Here is a 24,247-nt window from a genome sequence, read left to right on the forward strand (position 1 = left end):
ATTACACATTATCGGACTAACTTACAGTTAGAAAAAGAAGAATGGTCTCGTAAATAGTGAGAACAACAGAATGAAATGGTCGACTGCAAAAAAAAAAGCAAATATAAACTTTTTTCTTTTTTTTTTTTTTTTTTTTTTTGTTGACACGCATCATCTTAACGTATTATATAGAGGTACATATTTACTTCGTATCATCATAGTTTGATCTCTATAGGATTAAAATTTCCTCGATAATTGTCCGAAAACCGTACACGGTATAATGACTACACGTAAACATTGGTTATTTGGTCATGTGGCGCCAAAGGCCTTGTTATTACTTGCCTGTTCAAGAGCCTAGATATGGACTGCATAGGTAAGCCAGCCACTCTAGTGAGCCATAGTTTACTTTATATAGTGTTTGTTATTCATATGCGGAAATATGTGTCCTGGTATAATCGAAGGCCAGCTTCTATAAGGTCTGCTATTAGTAAGGTTATTTTAGTCTCACTGAGCAATTATATTAGATTAAGTAACTGAAGTCCAATGTGCAAGCGAAAAACCGACACTAAATTCACTCGCTTACTAGTAGCTAAATATATATTCGAAACTGGGGTAGCCTGTCACGCTGGACAATGTTTAAACCGCATTATTTTATCTAATTGCTTTTTTGCCTAAGTAAATTCTTAGGTATACCTAAATAGGTTTGGTACGATGGAAACATGTTTTGTTCTATGTAATTAATAGCTGACGCGTTTGGTGATTCACATTAAGATCGTACCGTTTTCGTTCTATAATAGAAAAACTCGGTTTTAAAAGACCTCTTTTTCTTAGAACAAACCCGATTTTCTTTAGTTCGTAGTCGCGATAGCTGGTGAGCTGTTATTCATTGACTTCTACGGTTTAGCTGTAGATTCCACGTTTATGAAGATAGAAATGCTTTATAAATTTGGGTCAAGATCATTCTTTTCGAATGGCCTCTGTGACGAGCTCGTAAACATCATCAGCCGAGTTCGCCACCTATCAATGCCAAGTACAACAAAAGGACAACATACAACTCATGCTGCTTACGAGTCACTCATGAATCTAAAACAAAAAGTAGCTTATCAGCGGTTTATCAGATATACTCTAGTACGTGTATCACGATGCGAGGGTAAAATGCCTTAAATTGAAAGTAAAGGTAAACCGTTGTACTCTAAAGTATAGAACTGAGCCGTGAACGGCGTGCATGAACTATTTTCTAGGATTCGGCTGTTAACGGAACGGTCGAACTATGTCGAAGGTAAAAGTAGGATCAAAAGCTGACCGATGACCCCCTAACTATAAGAAAAGAAAAGTCAAATTATAGCTGTTGAATAAAAAATCTCAGGTTGCAGCGATGTCGCTGTCGTCGAAGGTGAAAAAAGGCTGCTCATACAAGACCGTCACTTAAATAGATTACTTCTACTGACAGCTTTATCTGCCCGCTACGGCTTGTAAACAATGGGACGCCTGCGATAATCTCTATTGCCTCTCATGAATCCTAGTTTTTTCTGTTTTGCTATTAGATATAAAACCAACCGGCAGCAGAGAAAGCCGTAATAAATCAAGATGCCGCCCCTTTTCTAAACGTGCATAGACCCGTGTACGTGAAACATGATCAGTCTATATACTTTTGCAGCTAAACTTTTCCAGTTCATTTTCTTCCAATGTACGATTTGGACCTTCGTGACTTGTTCGGGCGACCAGGTCTATTTGACTTGTCGCCAGCGATGCCCAGATAAGATTTATACGATCTAGCAAATATTACCGATACACATGTCACAACGCACGATGTGGAATTGCCGTTTGCTTTGTTGACTCTTGGGACTTAATATGATAGAAAAAGAAAATCTATATCTGCGAAATTGGTTTTTGTTCATTTTAATGCGGCCAGATTATAGGATTTTGAGGAAAACGGGTTTAATAACAAGGATGACGACGCCATTTTGCTTGTATCGTTAGTAGGATGTATTAACTCAAATTATTAAATAAATTCAATATGTTTCTTTAAGCTTGATCCTTGAGTGCGATAAAGACGTTCGTATCACATAAAGTTTTTTTTGACACGTTATGGAAGCTTAGGAAAGCAATTTGGCGATGGTAATCCAATACGGATACAGCGAAGCCTGATTGCTACAAAATCGGTCAGCTCTTCGAGTGTTTATATATATATATATATATATATATATATATATGTAGAAGGCTTTCGGGATTAGAAGAGGCTACGGATGAACGGTCTCCAAACATGTACCATTTATGAAACGAGTAGCGATTTGTGCGCACATTTCAGCGAACATAAACAATACACTCTTTTTAAAATTTCCCGCCTATTCAAGCAGACATCTCGTCGTTAAATTGGGTTGCGAAAGATTGCTATTTTAGAATTGCTAATACGAAGAGCATTGTTTACGCTTAATCAGCTTCAAGCAGCAGGGACTCCGGATAGGCGGACGTAATGATGTTGTTATCTTCGAAACAGTATAATGGTAATCAGCTTTGAAACGCCCCACTTTATTTAAGCAGACATGTTTCGATTCGTTTTGGTGCGGAACAGTTACCAAGGGTATTTTATTAAAAGAGTTATCACATTGCAAAACAGTTTTGCAGAAATTCACATCACATCTCTACAACAAGAGCTAACGAAACACCAATTTTTCCGTTGTAACTTCGATTTCTTCTTATATCAATTAGAATACCAGTCGATTTTGTTGATTCATTATTAGGCTAGATTCGTTGTTAATCATGAGCAATGAGTAGATCTGCATCTTCGCAGTTCGTCCACTTGAGGCAATACGGACCGATACAGAGTTGGCAATTCATTATTCCATAGTTTCTATCATCGAATTTCGATACATTCGACCGTCTCACAAGTGCACCGCATTCAAGGTCGCTTTTTTCTCTCTCTGATTGCACTGCAATTGCAGTAACACTTGTGCCACGGTCGAAAATAGTTCGCTGTTTCAGTAGCGATCTGGACGCGATTTAGCGAGATGATCTAACGAGCGACACACGCAGTGTATCGGGTCGATAGAGCTGGTAGCCGGCAGCTGAGTTAGTTTCTTTGGGTCATGCGCCGAGAGTACCCCCTAAAAGACGGACCTCTGTGCGGAGCAGCTATCGAGTACGGTCGCGACAAGCGGAAAGCTGATTTTTGCCAAACTAAGCTCTGTTGATGAGTCGTTTCAATTTGCCTTTTCTAGGTAACACATAAACACTAGCGTGTGTTCATTGACCTATTGGTTTATAGAATTGAACATTTATCCTGTGTGGCCCTCGATTTAAAATGCTTTATAGCTCCCGGCTCATCGCGGCGTGCGGCATGTAGCACTGAAATATCGTTGTTGTAGTGCCAAATTGGTAACGTGCTCACTTAGTAGGTCCGACGCCGGTCGTAGATACACAGTTCGCTTGGCAGTGCTAAGGCCCAGTCGGCTGAAACAGTGTGTGTATAGGTACTAGGACCAAACGTGAAACACTCTTTGTTATTAGACAGTAGTAAGAGCAGTCGTCTGGCAGAACTCTCGATTCCAAGTAGGTCGAGCTAATAAATCCGTTTTTCCGCTAACCAATAGATAGTTTTCCGTTTCGCTTCCTTTCCATGTCTGCGTGCGTTAAAAAACATTTTCCTCTCCGCTTAAAAAATAGATAGATGTTTACAGAATATCAATTAGCGTGTTACAGCTTATGGCCGGCGAATCGGTGAATGTCGCGAAGGTTTATGGTGCTACTAGTTCGTAAATAAATTAACAGTCAGCAGTGATATAAAGCTTGGTCTTTAGATTTTAGCGTGCTTTTTGCTCATTGTCCCGTTTGCTCATTAATGACTGCGTCCTAAGGTACTATCCTAATCGTGCTTCAATATAATTTGTTTGCATTGAGATCCCTACATGTTTCCATCGCCATTGTCTTTATTATATTGTACCTGGATACGGTGCCGATGCTGCGCGGTTCGCCGACCCACGTGCGCAGAGCAAAAGCTGCGAAAAGAGCAATTTCAGTTGTGAAAGACGTTGCCACTCTGCCAGAGTATACGCTCTATTCAGCCAAGGACTGGCTGCAACACTGTTTCGTAAAATTGCACTGGAAAACACAATGTCAGAATCGACGGTCGATAGACGATGTGTCCGCTTATACCCGTGTTTAGTTCGCCTTTAAACAGCTCGGTGCTTGTAGACATGATCCCAATATGAGTTTCTAGGTGTCCACAATAGAAACCTATGCACCATCTGGGTTGGAAGCTGTTGTTTCACGTCGGTTGAATCATCGCCCGCGACACGTTCTCGCGTCAGATACATACAATTATTAACAACCGGTGTTCCTTGTCAATAGTGTTCCTCGAGATAACTTTGTGTAACGAAGGTACCGTCTATTTATGAAACCATATATACATCTTGGTGACTTCTAGTAAATCCTGCTTTTCCAGGTATCAGAGGCAAATCATCATTCACAGGGACCTAAGTGCAGCTGCGCAGAGGACCAGGTAAAAAAAATTAGCGATCTTATCTTGCAAACGGCGCCCAATGATGGCACTTCGTTGAAGTAATGACCGGCGACTACGGAAGTACGTATGAAGTATTTCACATTCGTGTTATTAGTGCAGATTATCTGAACGTTTCTGATTCATCTATCATATTTTTACCAAATCACCAGTCATACGAACACGAAACCTTCCGTAGCAAAAACACGCTCGTATGTTTACAGAATTGTCATAGAAATCACTAAGCAACGACTCGCGAGCTCCACCCTGCTCGTGTTTTGCTGTGTGTGACCAAGAAATTAATATTACGCTCTATGCGAAAAAGCACACGGTTCCTTTTGAAGTAACAGTAATTTGACTAATGCACTTCGACTTAGGCGACCCACAAAATCCAGTCCAACCTGATCACCTTTGTTTTTGTTGGGTGCAATAATCACACAAATGAACCGGAATAGACTTCTAGTCATGCAGAATAAGGGAAGGTAATTTACGAGAAGTGTCTGTTTGTTAGAGAAACGTACCACTTAGAAAACATCTTCGAGCGACGTATGCTTTCAATAGTTTTCACTCAAAGGCTTTAGTGAATGTTCGCTTAAACTACAGCGTTTTTTTTTTGGTAGGGCCTTGCTCGAAGACTATTAGATTTTTTTCGGTAGGTGCGATCAGTTTGCCCGTACGTGTCGGCGACCACAAAGGACAAACGAAATTCAAGTACATTACTGAAACCCTTCACTAATGGATACTCACTCTCAGATCGGCTAAGCTGATTAATTTTTTTTGCCCTATTAAGTCTCTCTAGATAAAAATAGTAATTACCCAATCAACAGAATTTAAAATGATCGTTTAGTTTGTACAATTCACGCTTACGTTGATCAGCTCATATGACGTGTTCTGTGCACGCTTTTCCTTGGACGTTTCCCGCATACGTCGGTTTCGCTGGACGTACTTGGTCCTTAGTTAATTTAGATATTTCTGCCCGTTTGCGTGGCTTCGAAATGAGAATACTGACGCGATGCGTAAAGCCAATGCCTCCAAGATACCGACTCAAAACAAATTCGCAGAAACAAGCGACTTCTAGACGCAGACTAGCCCACCGCTTAACCAGAGTATTGGGTTAGAAGTAGCAATACCAAATGGGTTTTTATTTTGCATGGCCTTTAGCCATTTTTTTGTCCTAGCAGTTCATTGCCACAAGTATGTGTTTTACTTCTGTCTGGGGTTGTCCGGGCCAGCCAGCTTTAATCGGAGCCGTAGTTGGCGAAAATGAATCGAAAACGGTGGATTTTGGGATCGCACTTGTGTCTAACCAACCCGCTGTTAGGATTGGGTATTATATCTATCTTATGCTATAGATATAATACCCAATCCTAGTTAGTACGTGGCTATAAAATGTCCCTTTTAACACAGTATAGCCGAATATACAGTTGTGATTGAAGTACAAGGTCGGCTCACTTAGCAATCAGGCACTTAGCGTTCAAATCTCGACCTTAGAATCATTCCCGTTCGCCCGCATCTAATTCATATGTTTTTATAGGTAGGTCGATATCATAGACACTACAGACATCTTTAATATTGTTTACCTAGATAAAACATTCCTGTTTCGCGTATTACAAAACAGATATTCTACAAATGTTTTTGAAGTTACACTTTTCCCAATTGAATGAGAATAGAATCAAAGAAAATGCTTTTTACTAGTGAAAAAAATTGGTTATTGTTTCGTAAACTACGAGCCGGCGAGAGTCAAGCAGCGAGCGGTTAGGATTAGGGCTATTTTTGTGAAAATAGCTTCCTTTTCTATTATAGCTAAATGTTTCTTCGGACTGTTTTTCAAGTGATTAATAGAAGGATGGTTACGTAGTCTTTAAGAGTAGCCTTGAAATGCTTTTAGCAGTAGGTTTAAGCCACACATCTACACGGCTCCGATATACAAAACGGATGTTTAGGCTACTTTTTCTTTTATTAAACAAGAATTGACCTAATAATTGCGAATCTTAACTATTGAGAGAGATTCGTGCTTCGCAATTGCTGCTTTCATCGCAGATGGGATCATATGTGGAGCACTTCCCCGAGCAAGTGCCTTGGGAGAAAGGGGCTTTCGACGAACTAGGAGAAACTCCCGAGCGGCGCGAAACATATCTTCGGGAGTTTCGTCAGCGAGTTAAATAACTAGACGAACCTAAGCTTAAGTTGCTGCTTTCTACGAGTCCGAAAATTCGACGTGGATCATGCCCTCAAATCATATAAATTTTTTTAAGTGCGCCTTCTCGATCCAAACAAATACTTTCCCATTGGACAAGGTACTCTAGAGTTGCGCGACAAATACAAGCTTGGAGGGGCATAGGACTACGGCGCCGCAATCCCATTGACAAGACAGGGGTGATTATGCTCTGCGTTGGAGACCGGACTCTGTAAATAGGCTATGGTTTGTCCGATCTGTTTACGCCGGTCCTCTTGACCACACTTACAGACAGTATAAATTCCTGTAGCCATACCAAGATGGCCGAGTAACGATTTACGAATAGATTACAAGGTTCTTTTTTGTTTTATATTCGGTATCTGAGCCATCAGGCATTGTTGACTGGCCTCCGGCCAGCCCAAGGCGAACCGTGTGTATGTGTTCAAAAAATCGTACTAGAATAGGGTGCGTTGTGGGTGCCATACGTTCTCTGTTTAAAATTCGAAACGTCACTGGTCTATCTTGTCCTGTTTCGACTTGAACAATGAACGTACATTATATTGGAAGAGGCATTAAACGGATAAGAATGCCATCTGTGGGATATGAATAAATAAAAGCATATATTGACGCCATGAATGATGACGATCTTCATTTTTCAGTATCACAATATAGCATAGCTCTAGGTAAACCCAAAGAGTATAATGAAATGATACCAGTAGCCACTGCTAATGTAGATTTGATAGACAGTTGAATCGGCAAGAAATATTCTAAATTGTATTATTTAAAATACTTATTGTAGTTCCATTTAATGCCTCTCATGCTGCATGACTATGTAGATTTCAGCTTTTGTCAGTCATACATTTTTTTTTCACCAAACAGTAATAATAATAAAAGTGATCACGGTATCGTATTATGTCTATGTTGAATCAGCACCAAGTCCGGGGTGGTTTTCGAAGAAGAGCTTGTCAAATCCAATAACAAAATGTCCGTCCCAGTTCATGTCGACGCATAATTACGAACACTGTTGTTAAGAACGTCCTCTGATAACCCAGCTGACGGTAAAGAAATTTAGGGCTATTTTCTTCTAATGGTAGCAGTGCCAGATTGATTGGCGTGAGACTTCTCGTAGATCAGTAGTACTTGTCGCTTCTGCTCGTTTTAAGGCTTTTGTCAGTGCGTGCGACTCATACGATCCATGCCCATATTGCTCATAATGTTCGATATGAAATACATACCTTCGACTTTGTTGGTTTCACGTGCATGGCGTGCACATGATTTGGCGTTTCCGCGGTCTCCATTTCGGCCATTTGAAGTGCTTTTCTCTTAGCGAATCAACCAATTATAGATAATGTGGGCTTCATTTTTTGCCCCAGCCTATATGCACATGCTAATTGCCTGTTAGAACTTGTTCGAATATTGAGTGCGTGATTTTATTAATGCGTTCGGAAGATTTTCTTCATACCGCTTTGCGTCACCATGTTAGTAAAGGAGCCAGCGCTTCCGCATGTGTGAGCTCAATTTGATTCATTGATCTGCTACCGGCAGGTTCTTCGTATTGTACACAGCTGATTTCATTGGAAAAAGTTCAGCTAAAGTATAGCCAGACATTGTCCGGTTCCATTTTTGCTATCGCTCGCAGCTACCGATTACGAAACCCTGCTTTGCGCCGTTTTATGTACCGTGGCCAAGCAGTGGACCACAAAAGGAACTAAGCGGTGAAATAAACCCGCTAGTACTTTCCTCGTCTGTACAGGCGTTAGCTAAAGTCTTGACGAACTCTTATCGCTGTCAGGGTGTCGTGTTAAATAACTATTATGACTAAACTAATTCAATCTGCGCATCAGACAGATCATAACGATCAACTAGATTTGATTTTCCAATAGCGGAATCCAAATTTTCATTTGTTTCTAATCTCAACGGGTTTATATGGTGACATTGTAGGCGTTGATAGCCGTGAGAACGGATGCGTTTTCGCTGCGCTTCAAAGGTTTCCACATTCTCCAGAACCATATATTTTTCGATCGCCTCTTCGCTTTAACAAAACTCTTCTGGACGAAGAATATACACGTATGTACATGGCCACGATGCAAAGGAACTGCACGAGCACATACGTCCATTAGTCTTGCCTGAGATATATTCCATACTAAGACAAATACGTAGATTCGTAAAGCTTTCTGCAATGCTTCTTGTGTCTAGTAAATGAGAAACACATTTCGAACATAGTCTGATTTCAAGCCTGTGAAACGTCTCACTTCCTAATCTTTCCGCCATGTGCAATGTTGACTATGGCAGTAAATTACTATGTAATCCAAGCTGGAATTCAGTGAACCCGGCCGAGGGTCCGGCTTCACGGTTTGATGTCAGGTTCTTGTCACAATATGATAATTAACTATATGGGATTACGCCTTATTATCTACATAACATAACGGACAGATGCTAGGCATCCGTCAAAGTCAGTTAATTTAATAATTAATTATTTAGTAGTCCTGTTCATTGAGCTTGCCTCATTCAACCTAATTAATAATTTTCCTGAAAGTGGTTTTTCCCACTTTCTTCATACTCATACAATTTATACGGTCGATGCTATCGACAAGGACGTATCCTTTTTAACTTTGTCGCTTACTAAGACCCTAAACGCGCAGTAGTTCGAATGACTGAATCTCTGTAGAAACCGGCGGGGCTCACTGCCACGTATTTCATCAACGACAGGTGTGAATCAAGTAAACAGGGTTAAATCTTCAGTATTTTTTTTTGCATTTGGCATTTTACAGGAAGGTCTAGACGGTCCCTTTAATTAGCGTCATTTCACCGATACGCTATACAAAATACATGACAAAGTTCTTTACACGGCTGGTTTTGACGGACCAACGCGAGATTTCTATATGCGCGTCGAGATGGTGAAGGGGTCAGCAGTGCAGCCTATGTTTACTGAATTCGTTGCCGTAAAAAATGCTTCTAGTTTTACGTAACCGTTGAGCGTACGCCGCTGGAACATGTCTCAAACTCAGAGAACGGAGAGACACGAAGCAATTTCACTTAAATTGAACGAAGCACTACACAGGCAGGTAGTATGAAATGAAGATAGTAGTCGAAGTGACACACAGCGTCATTTTTATATACTGTTACTGTATCAGATATAAACTTCACGTTGTGAGGAGGCATTATTAAAAAAAAAAAAATATGGAAGCGGTCTGTGTATTTAGTGTATAAGCGTATTTTTTGATATGTACTTGTCAATCATATATATGGTTAAATAGTTTATACATATAAATGAGTTATAGCGCTTCTATTCCGTTTCGAAAGACATCCGTAACAGCTGATTCTATGGCTAAATACGAACCATTACAGGTAAATGTATAGTTCGCTACGCATCTGACTCATTTTATATGAATGCTAATTAAAAATATATATTACAGCCTACTATACCGCTTTCAAACTAAAATCTAGCTCTTACCATACTATTTCATCAGAGTTACGAAATCAGTAAATTCCTTACGTTCGTACGATAAGGGTTTTTTTTTAATAGTCGATCCTGTCTCAGATTCAGGACACAGAACGAGCAATAGCGTGGCCACGAATTGGTACTAGGTTATGATTGGCAATCGAAGGAGGGATAGGAAAGGAACCTCATTGTTTCACCTTGAATTGTAATAAAAAACCAGTAATAATAACATAAGAGTAGAAATTACGCTACTTGTTGAGAATGGAAAATCTTGTTTCAGAACAGCAACAACAGCAGAAATAACAAGAGCTTATTATAATAATCTATTTATTACAGAGTGCATACAGTTCGATAGAAAATGGGCAAAATTAAAATCGCTTAGTAAATGGGGAATATGCTATTATATATGCAAGAAAACCGCCACATAAACCCGTTACGTTTTGCCCAAATGACTGATTAGCCAAAAATGGCGATGCTACAACGATCTGCTGTTTAACAAATTAACTAGGCGAGATCAGCGCACTAATGTATCGATAAGCCGCTTATGGCGGCCGCAGTGTGGGCGGGCAGGAGGGCAGAAATAACTCAAACAGGCCCAAGTAGAATAGTCAACAAAGGCAAAAGTCGGCAGGTAGGACGCCGGTGGGACCCGTAGTAATAGTGGTCCAGGAATAGAGCCGTTCTGTAGCTATGCGTCAGCAGCTAACATAAGAAAAGCGAAATTCGAAATGACAGAACGAAGCAGAAATGCACTCAAATGGTTTTATACTTTTTATAACCTAATAGAGGAAGGATAGTATTAATTGGTCACGGTAGCATGCCTTGATAAGTGAAAGGTTAGGTCTGCCTCTTTCGCAAATGAGGTTACGCACGTGTAAGGCGATTTAAGGGCTTGTTCCTAGATAGCCGTAGCGAGCAGCTTGAACGACAGTTAATTGGACCACAGACGATTTCGGGTCGTTGTGACATTGCTCATTGTGTCTGGTCTTGACGCGCTTAAGGAACTCGACACGCTATCATTGCGACAAGCTCGTACTTTATATAAGCTTCAAAATACGGCCTCTTTCAAAAGGCTTTATTTTACGATAATGACCTGAGGATCCGTTCAAACTTTAACGGATTCTATTTCGCAAGATAGTTTTTGTTGACTGTTAGGGCAACGTCGCATGATAGAGTGTTTAATATACAAGTGACACTTATAAACAGTTTTTTCCACGTTGCTGCCATCATAAAGTAGCTACGCATTCTTCAATGAACGACAAACCCCCGCAGCAATTAAGCCTAATGTATTGACCTGGAAGAAAATCGGACACGTTTATCGACAGCGGCCGTTGCGTGGAAACGTTACTTCTTCAAATCAGTTCAAATAATCAGTGTCACGAGAATCGGATCGAGGAAAGCATCGAACTGTGATAAGGCCCAACTTTGATGCTAAAACTGGGTCTAAAAATTAGTGTACTTTTTATCTCAAAGACCACTCTATAACCATTTGCAGATCTGCGATGCGGTGAAGTCAGGTTAAAAGCTAAAAAGGTCGAATGGAGCTTGATTGACGAAAGATAAAACAAGGACACACAGTAGAATAATACCATTGCTCATCATCAGAGCTACTTGAATGTTGAAACACGAGAATCCACCTTTCAATATACAAAGCCGCCGCAAGCTGCGGAGGCAACCATAACACAAGCCATATTTCTAATCGAGAAGAAAAACAAAAATAGAATACCCGTTAGCAATGGGGCAAAGGCAGTCCGTAAAGAATGAACTGAGAAACGTTACAACTTTGTAGTGAGACATGAGGCTGTAATAGGAATCACTTGATCCAATGTCAATGAGTTCGTCCACCCGCCCGTCGCTTGAGCAGCATGAACCATTGGTTCACAAAGAAATCTGTAGGCACACGGAGGTTTCCTCTTTCAAAAGCTACAATCTATGCGAAGCCCACCTTTATCGCTTTATTCATAACGATTTTAACCCCAGCTAAGATGAAGTGCGAAAAAATCGAGATCAGCCTTTCTTGATTGTCAGTGCCGCTTTTCGCAAGTCCGTTAGGAAATTAGGTGGTGTAGAAACGTTTTAGCAGACGGAAGGACAGGCCTAGTTTGGATTTTAAATCTGGCTGTTTTAAGCTTTTGAAATTTTCGAAAAGACGCAGATTGGACAACGTATGATAGATGCTATTGCGTTTTGGAGGACGGGCCCGTACCACGTGGACTCATTAGACACAATAGTTAGTCGGTAAAATCCTACCTAAATCGCGGATATATTCAGCCCAAAGGAAACGTTCGATTATAATTCTCAGTTGCGGTCGAGCTGAGTTTGATAAGTTGTCGAACGCTGTTAGATGTAACCGATGACATGACGTTATTTTCGGTGCACGGCAGTGTACTTTGGTGCGGAAGTTCGATGCTGCAAAAATAAAATTTCGACAAGACCAATGTTCACGCGACGGCAATTGATTCGCTTTAAAGTTTCGAGCTAAAATTAGTAAACAAAAATTGCTGGGAATGTTACCTAATTTTTCGAAATTGTTTAACCCGAACGGTACGTATCCATGATCGTAGCGGACAATTTCCTATCCAAGACGTCATTATTATTATAAGAAGATTCGTATGCGGTCTCCATGAGTGTAACCTAATAGGTGTCTAATGATATTGTATTATGTTAATTAGATGAGCATTCCTGTTGTGCGCCATCTCGATATATGCTTGTAGGCTTTTTTGCATGGGATTACGTTCAGTATATTACGACGAAAACTATTCGATTTCCCAGTAATAAGCCACATTGTTTATTGTCCTTCTAGAAAACTAGAGTTGCCACGTTCTTTGCTCTTCTTTTTTTCAAGTTAGGGACGTGTTTCACGTAAGTTGTTATTAACGTTCACACATTTTGCTTACGTAAGCCTAACGTGTACTTCATCGGGCGTGTTGTGATCACGCATGGATCCAGGGAGTCATCAATCGGACGAGAAACAGTTTTCTTCCAACCAACTGATTTAGTAGTAGCCCACATTGTTTCGTTCTATGTGGCATGATCGAGCTGTCGCCGAACCTCCAGAGTCATCGTTATATCCAGCAAAAGACCTTCTCTAAAGGTTAGCTCCTGGCTAGGCAAAAGCTAACTCATCAAAAAATATTATATCAATAAAGTTCACCCGGCTGGCATACTTCTATGCACGTGGATGCCGTTGAGTTTTTTCTCGCATGTTTTGATTCTTATAGGGAAAACCTGCGCGTTTGTATCTATATCGTACCTAATATATCGCCTGGTAGTATCTTTATTTATTATTACTTAATAATTTAATATTTATTTTGATTGAACTTCGGGATTATGCAGTGCTGCGGAATTCTCTTGGACTTTGTTAGTACTACCGCTATGGAAGCCACGAAGTGAGCACACTCGGCCTTGGAGCCACTAAGGCCCCAATCTTGCATTTATAGTTGGTCAGTTCTATCGCGTTCAAAAGATCTGTTTCGAAACTGCGAAGTGGAAACTGCTGCTCGAAACTTTAAGGCAGCCAATTGATGGACTTCTTCAGGACAAAAAAAGAGAAGGGCTGATTAGCTGCAAGGAAATCACGGCTTTGTTACTATACAACAGCATTTCGCTATCGAATAAAGCAGAAAGTTTTTAGTGAATAAATAAGGTGGGAATAACTCAATATACCTTGTCCAGCACTCCTCGCGATTTTTTGTAAATCGCAAATATTAACCTATCCTACGGGTGCATCATTTTTTAATAGGTTAATTTTCCGTACGCTTTTGACGTCGATCGCTTGTGCATGAATCCAAGTGACAGCTTTACATTCAGCCTAAACTGTTGCAAGACATTAGCGTCGTTCCATAGGATTTGTCGACTCGGCTTTCATTACAGGAACAGCTTCCGCAAAATAAAAATAACAATCAAAAAGACTGGCTTGATATCTCCTGCGACAAAGTTGGTGGTGCCTGCTTACAAAACTCCATGCGTATGCCTTCGTTCATGTGTATTTTGTGAGTGCAACCTTGTAATGCCCGTAGGCTCTATGCGCCCAGCCCACCCGTAACTAACCATTACGAATTGGCCATGTCTTGCTTCAATCCCATTGTTCAAAAGCTTTGACTGACGAACTACCGCGGATAGAATGGTCTGAGTTAACACCATCGTCATCCTGCCCAAATCGAAGTGCATTAAGTTGTAAGTCGGAGAAGGTTGTCCGTGTTTGTACAAGACATCACCTCACCTAGTGTGTTGTCTGGCTGCATTAGGCAAAGGGAAGAGCTAGCGTTTGGTATTGTTGGTGTAGCCATCGAAATGGGCTGGGTCGTGAGGAGGCGTGTAGCATTACCCACAACAAAATATGATAAGATATTTGTGTGATCAAAAGCATCAAAGGCGATGTTTAGTTAACATCTATTAAACGGCGGCCAGAAGGGAGAGACTTGGGTATTGTTCTGATTTGTCCATTTACATATGTACTAGGGAAAACCGACGGGGGCGCAATAGTTATTTCTGGCTTCATCCAGTTGGTTAGGCCTGTGCTGGGCATTTCAGGATAATCATGGTCACGGGTTTGGAATAACTAGATAAAACCTTCACAATGGTCTATAACCGCGCGATGAGTAAGAAAATCCAATTGAATTGAATGACCCACAGCGACCGCGTGTTCTGATCGTGGGAATCGATAGTTTTTCGTGTAAGAAATCTTAGATTCAAACTAGTATTGGTATTGTTTAAGAAATCGGCCTGGGAACAAGCTTGTACCAATCGATCATCACTATATGTGCGGTGAAACGATAGGGTATTACGCAATTCAGTAGGGACATAAGCGTGAATATGATTCATATTTGCGTCTCAAATCACTAGCTACACTGCCGGCATTCGGGTTATATCATTAGAACTAGGACACTCAACAAAGTACCTTGTACTTCAGTAGCTAAATGTACTCTTTAGTTCTATATGATACATTTATTTAACGAGTCCAGTTCCGATAATTCGAGCCCTTTATAGCCTTTTGTAAAAAGCCCTTGATGCGTATGGTCTTTCTAAACCTTCTTACTAGAGTAGCTGGTTTCGAGTTCGATTTCCTATTAAGGCCGTCTACGCAGCACAAACTCATTGTCAAATACATGAACTAAGCTGGTATACCATAGCTCGAAAATCAGCAAGTGCAACCTCTGAGGCATGAACGTGAAAATACGTTTCAAGCACGCCAATATTCACACTTTCATCATGGCTGACAGAGACGTATAGCATGGCCAGCATTTCATCTCCTGAGCAATTGAAAAAAGTAAACTTTTTAAAACTCATCCGACGAGAACAGTTGAAGCTGTGGTTACTTCATCTAATCACGACACTTGGTCGTGTATATGCCGTTGAAAAGGCCAATACATGCTAGGCGACACCGTTTTACCGAAAGAGATCCAATGTCGGCGTCCATCTATGATTGGAAACAGTCTGTCAGAGACTAAAACTCAACATCGCCGAGTGACGAAAACAGAAATAGCCCATCGGTAAGACATATAATACCAGGTTACTACTGGCGCAGACGAAAGCCAAAGTGGGCAAAAGCCGGGGCTCAGGTGAAGGCGGGGGCAATCTTCACGCTGGTGAAGTTGATCTATTTGAGTGAGATGTGATATTTCCTCGGAGACCGGGCCGGTGACGACGAAGGCGACCTAGCTCATTTTGTCGATTCGAGATTAGATTCCCGCTCATCCCTTTCTCTGTGCCCATCAGGTTCCTTATGTCTGCTGCTGCAGCCCTGTCGGAAGAGGACTTTTTCTCCGGGCCCTAGCAGGAGATAAACGCTGCGCCTACAATGAGCCTACAAAAGACCACGACAAAAAGACATCGGGACTCAAATTGCTACGAAATGAACGAAATGCGATAGATTGATAGATATTGTATTGTTTTATTATAGGATACAGCGAATGCGAGAGGATAGCAACAATCAAAAGACAATTGGGATTCCACCAGAAGTTAGCGACAGAGTTAGCAGGTGAAGAAGTAACGGCAACGAATACAGGAAATGCAGCATGTGAACGGCGTGTGGTTGAACTAGCTACACTGGAACGAGCATTGACAAATTGCCCATCAATGAAGAAATCCAGCTTTTGTTGAATGGAAAGGCACGAATATCATAATGATTTGACAATATAGAAAAATACGTTATACATATATGTGTCAAAGGGTAAAAGATATGTGTGCATTCAATGGATGTCATGTAGAACCCACAATCACTGATGGGCCTGTGGATTTTTTTATATATATCATGTCTCTTGTCGTATTGACATGCTTGTAAAAGATTCTATTTAGATTTAGAGTGACTATTTAGATTTTGACGTTATGCACCTATAATTATGACCGTATTTTACGTTTTAGATCTCCTAGGTACGATGTATAATTCACTTTATTACAAGCGCCAATAGAAATTTAATTTCATCTTTATAAGTGCTTTCTACTTAACTGTTTGTGTTAGGGGCATCGATTTCATCTCTTCAATCGAACAGTACCGTTGGATGCATAGTTGATAAGCCAAACTCTCAACATCCTTGATGTCACAGTTAACCCATTTATATTTGAGCTCCCATAGACACTTCAATAGGTTAAAAGTAAGAGAAGTTCAAAGTCATACATTTAACTGTCACCAATCTGGATCAATAATGAACAGACCACACTTCGCCGCCTTCACCCCGCCCACTAAACCAAACGCATTCAGGAAATCCACTTAAGTCCCTCACTTCTATACGCACGAGTGCTGTGCAAATTGGAGAAAGAATCTTGGCTAGTAATGTTTTAAATATTTCAAAATACAGAAAAAAACATCAGCTGACTTTCCTTCACTGCTCATTTATTACCACTTTCGTTGACGCTTCGCAACTGTCGTGGCTAAAAATACGGAGGGACAATGACGACAAAACGATACCGGGCGTTTTCCGGGTTGCAGATCAGTATCACTATGCCATTACTGGTTGGGGGTTGTCTGCGGTGCTGAACTGCTAAAAGTGGGTTTCAGATGTAAATCGCGTTAAAACGCACCCTGTCTTCGCTTTGATTTGAGCCGAGCGCGCGCCGCCTTGCTTCCGCGGGACTCCTCGACCATTATAACCTAACCCTTTCCATCGAAACAGGTAGGGTTGCTACTCCGCTTGGCAAAAAGTTAATCTTCTTCGGTAAAGTTCCACGCGGTATAGATTTACATTTATTTCGCACACGCACTCCTGCTTATTGCCTCTATCGTTTGCTCTTTGCCAGAGGATGCTCGCGTACCTTAACGACAGGCTACAACAGCGTAGAAGGAACTAGGCTGAACACTGACGGCAGCGTGGAGGGCTCGTATAGTGAATCAATTAGAGGTTTAGCATCCTCGGTGGTTGAGTCGTTTAGAGCAGTATGCTCAAAAGTAACACCGGTACAGTTCGTAAAAACTTAAATATTCAGTAGAACCAACCAGCAAGCTGTCGAGATACTTGTTGTCGTTTCATAGTAATAGCTATAGCACTTCGTTAATGTTACCGGTCGACCCTTGCATGCGATTCGTCTACGAAGTTGTGGAGCATCCCGTCAACGCTCCTGTTTGCTAACGGAGAGAAACGGGTTTTTATCCTGTAGTTGAGAAGCATGTGCTCTTTAGATCTTATTTGATCGGAAGTAGAAATGCCGCCAGGTTCGACAGGTCGGTTTGTCGATCTCAGGCTGTGAACAAGATACGCAGGGATACGGAAAGCGAAAGCGAGGTATTTCAATGAGCGTTCGTGAGAACGCTGTCAACTATATACAAAAAGGGTGAGAGATGAGTGTTTTCATTGCTGATTTTCTTTGCCACTTCTGCTGTGTTTCTGCTCTTTAGCTCCTCTATATTCAGCGTTTTTGCCCCATTCTGCCATTGTTGCCCTTCACATGGATTCGTAACCAGGCTTAGTCGACAAGCCGCAGTGAAGCCCGCAAAGCACAGCTACGAAATTTCCCGGTACTAGCTGTTGCTGGGAGAGGGCGGGAAAAGAGGATCCAAATAATCGACTACCATGGTCGCGGTTGCGGCCCTTGCAACAAGCAGCTAACAAGTATAAAAGTGCAGAAAGCCATGTGAAAATCCATCTGTATGATGGTAACTACTTAATTGATGAGTTGCTTTAGCGAGTATGTTACACGGCAAAAGGGTTTCGGTATGATGATGATACCCGTTTTTTCTTTTGTGCTTGCCCTTAGCAAGTCTTGGTGACGTTGCTCCCTAGTTTTACATCCTATTGCCAACAATTTATGGGTCGAAATTGGAAGGAGCATTGCTGAAACTTGCATGGATGGCCTAGAATTGAGAAAAATATAATGAAACTGTTTTTTTAGAAGGAAGAGATAATGCAAAAGCTTTCGCTTTTCGGCTAATCCTTGAACTTGACTGCCTTACGGTTTTCAGCTTTGGGATCACTTGGACATCATCACAAAAGATGTTAGCTATATGCGTCTAGCTTCGTAGCCACGCGACCTTTACATACGTCTCTCCGAGTAAAGCATTTTTAGGGTGCGCATGTCGGATACATGCACTCAAGCTGGTCCGCACTGTAGTTAGTAGAATGAGCGAAACACAAGATCAACTTGGTCGTCAGTCTTTATTAATAGTAACTAATATTATGCTGTCTACACTTTTACAAAGAATACAAAATAGTGCCATTGTTGGAAGATCTCAGGGAAGTTTAGTTTAGCTTTAGACTAAACTTCCGGGCAAAAATGTTTTTATTAAAAAAAAAACAAATTGATATTAGTCGAAGGCATATGCTTGTAATGAGATAAATGTCATGCAAATGCCCCTTTTGTTTTCATATTACATATGCTTTTGAGCCGCAAATTTCCCTGGAAAGGTAACGAAATGTCTACAATGAACGAAACGTAAAAAGGAATACATTTATTACTAAATTAAGTACAACAGCAAAAATCCACATCTTTATGGCCTTGGACCTTTTTATTTGTTTGGAAATGGACAAGCCGACATGGTACGGGCAAAACCTTTTTTCGAAGTTTGCGGTAAACGCCTTTTCGAAATTAATTTTTCAGCCCCATCCCAAATGATGACTACAAATATTATAAACTATTGTTTTGTTTGGCGCCTGGTCCTCAGTAGATAGGGCACTCTGTTTGAACCCCGTTTTTAACGAAAAAATCTTTGTACTGCATCGTTCGCGACGAGATAACGCAACGATTGTATCGTAACGAGAAAATGATGTTTTGAGAAGCGCTAGGCACTTACTGTTTTTACCATTATTTGTTAACAGACGTTCTATTTTCATTAACTGTAATTAGAAATGAGCTATTTTACGTTATGCTCACTTTTCCGCATTCATCTATAGCAGCTGGTTTGCAATTTTGTACAGGGACGAACTTGTCATAGAATAACTTGTTTTCCATCTCTGGGAAACCGAAAGCACAGGGACACACAAGTCTAAATTCTAACCTACAGACCCAGAACTAGTCACTATGAGGCTATCACCACACGTGCTCATCTCTGCTTCGGACTACACAAAAGTAAAGGGCCATTGCAAATACAGACGGGGATTCTAACAACCCTACGAGTAGCGGCAAAATTTCTTTAAATCGAGTGTTTTTTTGTGGACTTGAGCTGTGCGTAGCAAAATCCGCCGACGTGGGGCAGCCCCGCCTCTTCGGGTCGATCCCTTGGCTCCACCTACAACGGGACGTTGTGAGAGAAGCTAAAGAGTTTTCTTGATGGGTTGAATATGGGCCATTTCGTTAATTATTTTCTCTTTAAGTCGCAAATACAGGAGAGTTAGAACACGAAATGCAACGTTGGTTGGTGTGTTTCGAATTCCGTCGTCGACAATTAATAAAGATAATATTATTTCCTCAAACACATTTTTTTTAATGTGTTTGAGGTACTCTTCTTTATTTCTGTTACACATTTGTCTCAGCTTTCTCGATTTTTTTTTGCATAATGGCTTCTCGGAGTATAATAAAATGTAGTTGCCCAGAAATCGTTTTTTAAGGTATGGGAAGTTCAGTAGTCATACGGACTTCAACTGAAAGAATAAGTGAATTGTAGTCAACTTCAGTCTTTTTTTTTACTCAATCTAGAAAGTAAATAAGATATGGCGATAAGGTCTGGCGTTATCACCAAGCAACCAGACTGCACGCTTTTGAATTCCGTGACCACGGATCATGAGTCTCTCGAGGAATTCGAAATAACGGGCTGCGTTGATTTTTTTTTATTTTTGGCGAATACCTCGTTTCGTAGCAGATGCCCGCGATGTTCATTACAAGAATTACCATCACCTTATACCCGAAGTTACTCTCTATTGTTAAACTCGATTTCTTGCTAGACTGCCATTTTATAAGCTGGTTCCTTACCGATCAGCAGTAGAGAGTAAGCCACGTTTCGTCCATGACCACCGTATGTGAAAGCGGCTTTTTTGCTGATTAAACTTCCGCCAATTGCGTCTGAAATGAATCACATGCTTTTTCAATTGGCCTGGAGTTAATTCACAGGGGAATTATTTTTTTACTCAGTGTGCGCATTTTCATTATTTGCGTTACAATTCTATAACACGATGCATATAAAATACCAGTATTGGCTGACAGAGTCCTTAGACTCCAAACCCAGCCTTCGTGAAAATTCTGTTTGGTTACGGATATGTGTTCGTGTCCTTTGGGTCCCGACATCTAGTTCTCCTTGCCGGTCCTTAACACTGAATTTTCTATTCTTAAAACGTTTGTACCAATCACGTACTGTGCTTAACTTAAGGCCTTTTTGTCTAATGGATTCATCAATCTTTCATAAATTTCTACACAGAATACAAGGAATGAGAAACAAGAGCTTGACTAGTGAGCGTTGATATTCGAGACTAAGAGATTTTGCCTTTTTTACTGATTTGTCATGGAGTAAACTCTACCGGTTTTCATTTACAAGTTTTTAGGATATGGTGTATTTACTTCTAAATTTCGCTTGCTAACGTAATTCAAACATTATTCAATTTCAGAGTCCGTCGGGCTCGTTCGTAACAGGCTTAGCCTATCTAAGAAGTGCTGTATTTGAACGATCATTAAGTGTATGAGTCCTGTTTTAGGTAGAAGCGATGACTTTTACGTACGGAGAAAGACTTGTGGACGATTTTTCTAGACTAAACAAGCACATCGAAGTAATATTAGCGCAGTCCCGACTCTTGGAGGCGAAAGGATAACCTGCATCGTATCTCTTTTTTGCTTTCATTTTAAGCGTCGCTATATGTCAGTGTATTTAATCTTATATCAAAAAAAAAGTCGTTTATTGGAAAAAAAATAGCTAGACATTTAGATTCGTCTATCTTTTTTTGGATAGAAGTGATGCGAAAGAAAACTATTGGTATTGTCAAATAAGCAATTATTGGTCTATCAGTTTAGATTAGCAGCAGCTTTTTAACTTCGCACCTGAGCGTTATGAAATAGGGTGGGGAAAGCTTACGATAGGATTACGCAAAAACTGTATGACAATTCAGATTGGTTTCTAGGTGCATGATATTGATTCTTAAGGATTAGTTATGGTTTAGTAAACAGTGGTAATATGCCATTCTAGGTTTTCTCAGAGTAAATAAAATTCCAAAAAAAACTCCAACATTATTCGCAAAAATATTGTCCCGAGCCCAAAAACTTATTACTTTTAAACTTAAAATTACAGAATTTTGGTATGTATTAGATGTACTCCCCTTTATTTTTTATACATTAAAGCCAGCGTTCTCAAGGTTTCTAATAGGTTGTATATGGCGACGTGTTAGTACAAATTGACCCTGCGATACGCTGTGACACTCATTGCCCTCCTCAAAAAAACAATCATTGGATTCAAATTTGGAGATCACAACTGTGAAGCTATCACTGGATTCTTTTTTGCTCAATTTAGGTCGTCATTAAAGTGATGCAATAAATCGTGTTTTTGCTCAATTAGGTACTCTGTGTGCACCAGACATCCATAAGGATTTCCTCATTTATAAAGCATCATTGACCCTCTTTTCTTCAATACGCCAATATCGCGTTATATAAATTCCCTGATGTCCGTAACAACCGTCAACATTAGTTTACGCCCGAATTTATTAGGCATAATGACCGAAATCGCTTCTCTCATATACGACGCCTTTCGTATGTTTAGTCATTTTTTGGCGTACCACGAATTTTTCCCGGCAATTATTGCGCGAATGTTTCTCACCAAACGTGTTATTTCTCGTCCTTAACCCAGTTCATGGAAAACCCATCTTAAATTTTTTTATTCTCAATATTCTCGTTATACTTCCATTACACATGTTGCGGAACATAATACTGAATCGACAGAGAGTATACCGTTTATATACTCTTTTGTTCACTAGCTTCCGTAAGCACGGAAATTAGTTTTTCCATTTGCGATCCTGAGAGGTAGCCGTCTCCTCTGTTGTCTTTGCTTTCATGCTTGAAATAACTACACCAGTGGCGCTTCTAGCGCTAGTACTTCGCTAGAAGCTTTCTTTCATACTGCTTTCACCTGTCTTCGATGGATTCCACCATTACCCTTACCATAAAGGAACACTAACTCAAATATCGGCCGCTGACTTCTAACAATAAAAAATATCTTTGCCTTTTAACTCGTTATTTTTAGTCAGCCAGCTTATTGTAATGGTCAACCAAAAACGTAGTGCAAATTTCTACAAGATTTCGTCTGCTGATGGCGCGTAGATTCAAAGTCATTAAATTTTTCGACCTGCTAAATAGTGTCGGACAAGGCTATAATTTTTCTTCCCATATTGCTGTTTGAGGTGCAGCAGGTATCACCGATCGTTTCGTTTGATAGCTGGAAATCATATAATGATAGTCCAATGTAAAAGTATTTTCAAGCGACTGTTGTGCACGAAAGTGTGGGGATGCAAAGAAAAATATGGTGGACAAATACTTAAACAATAGAACTAGCGAACACGCTAAATGGCAGAAAAGCATGACGAAGCACTGGAAATGGAAAATGGTTATAGGGTTATGAACGTTTTGTGATGACGAACAGAATTGGGGTTGTTGTGAATATCACTACGTTTCTATTCGGAACATTTCGGAGCTACAGATCTAGTCGGACAGCAATTTTTATATAAATGAAATATTAAATATAAAGTGTAGATTTAGCACGTTACGGCTAGGCGAAGTATGCGGACAAAGAAATGTATTAGATAAATATACAACATTCGGCAAGGGAACTTGTTTTGTACTTTGATAGAGTTTTTGATTGTCTTGTCAGTGAACTGTTTCTAAAAACATTAAGATTTTAATACCAAACAGAAACAGGTGTTTCGAAATAAATTTAGAGATTTTTTTGACCGTCAGGCAAAGCCTGTACTTGAAGCGTTGCACCGAATAGGCGACAATTGAAAAACTGCTTGCGACGCATTGCCGAAGTGGTCACAACGCTCAGAAATTCAACAATACAAAGACTTTCGTTCCATCTTCTTTTTTTATTTTACAACGGCTAGCGCGTTTCGGCAATCCTATATACATGCATCTAACAATGGCAAGAAGAAGAACTATCGAAAATTTTACCATAAACCATTTTGCGTACATCTTAATGATTTCAATAATTCCTAATTCTAAGAGGCCATAATCATAATGGTACCCGCAGCAGAGGTGCGAGCTAACGCCAATACATAATGTGAATCTATTTTCCCTTAATCTTTTTTCCGTTTTATATAAAACACTAATAAAACAGGTATTCTTAGCAAGTCCTTTAATATAGGTGAATAAAAATAAAACAAGTGAATCTACTGAATGAAAGCCTTCTACGTGAGATACATCGCACTCAAGGGACGTGCCGGTCAATTACAATACTCCTTTCTTAGGATCGATGAAAAATAACATAGTCTGCGGCATATACGTTTATATAATAACAGTTAGTATCGCAAAAAAATTATTCTAGTTATTGGCTTAGTGTACTTTAAATCTCCATTATTTTTTACAAAAATATTAGTTTGTATATAAAATCTATTTCATCTCAGATTTATCTTTCACTTGATAAGCAACACATAGGAAACGTAATAATCAGTCTTCTTTTACTATTGCCAAGTCATCAACATTCAACTAACCTGTTTGCGCTTTGTCATCGAGTATCTAGTAGCTGTACCGAAGCAGTTAGGGCGGATTAGCGGTTTGCAGCGGGACCCAGATCCCGGGTTTGCTAGCGGGAGTAAGG

The 24,247-nt window shown here is 40.2% G+C and overlaps 1 protein-coding gene and 1 long non-coding RNA gene across 6 annotated transcripts in view; one reads left to right on the plus strand and one right to left on the minus strand.

Annotated features, from left to right (window-relative positions):
• Positions 1-2,340: 2,340 nt before the first annotated feature.
• Positions 2,341-24,247, plus strand: part of LOC111264345 (uncharacterized) — a 34,170-nt gene continuing 12,263 nt past the window's right edge. The window contains exons 1-4 of one of the 5 annotated variants that reach the window (XM_086970047.1): positions 2,341-2,483; positions 4,421-4,558; positions 9,422-9,715; positions 12,995-13,186. The gene's annotated coding sequence lies outside the window, so the exon portion shown is untranslated. The other 4 variants (XM_086970048.1, XM_086970049.1, XM_086970050.1 and 1 more) reach the window with 4 other exon arrangements.
• Positions 18,885-24,241, minus strand: LOC111264352 (uncharacterized). The gene is made up of 3 exons (XR_002682825.2): positions 24,141-24,241; positions 20,431-20,520; positions 18,885-20,102 (listed from the first exon to the last, which is right to left on the minus strand). It is a non-coding gene; the product is annotated as an uncharacterized LOC111264352 (long non-coding RNA).

This window comes from Varroa jacobsoni, unplaced genomic scaffold (genome assembly GCF_002532875.2).
Source record: "Varroa jacobsoni isolate VJ856 unplaced genomic scaffold, vjacob_1.0 scaffold_849, whole genome shotgun sequence".
NCBI classification, from domain to species: Eukaryota; Metazoa; Arthropoda; class Arachnida; order Mesostigmata; family Varroidae; genus Varroa; species Varroa jacobsoni.